The following is a 400-nucleotide window of genomic DNA, read 5'->3' on the forward strand; positions in this document are numbered from 1 at the left end:
GGGGGGGGGGGGGGGGGATGAGGAGGAGGAGGGAGGAGGCCGGGCTGGGCAGTGCTCACCTGTAAGCTCAGCACTGGGGAGGAGGAGGAGGAGGAGGAGGAGGGAGGAGGCCGGGCTGGGCAGTGCTCACCTGTAAGCTCAGCACTGGGGTAGAGGAGGAGGAGGGGGGAGGCCTGCGGGAAAGGACCGGGTACTGCGGGAGGACGGAGGGACGGGGGAGGAGAGGAGCGCTGCCGGTCTCGGCCGGGGGTCGTTGGGGTCCCGCCTCGCCTCCCCCGGGAGAGGAGCCCGAGGGCTCTGGGGACACCCGGGGAAACAGAGGCACGCAGCTTGGCCCCAGAGCCACGGCTCGGGGCCGTGGGTGTGGCGGACACGGGCCGCGGACACGCGGGGAGCGACC

This window comes from Dipodomys ordii, unplaced genomic scaffold (assembly GCF_000151885.1).
Source record: "Dipodomys ordii isolate 6190 unplaced genomic scaffold, Dord_2.0 Scaffold66, whole genome shotgun sequence".
Classification (NCBI taxonomy): Eukaryota; Metazoa; Chordata; class Mammalia; order Rodentia; family Heteromyidae; genus Dipodomys; species Dipodomys ordii.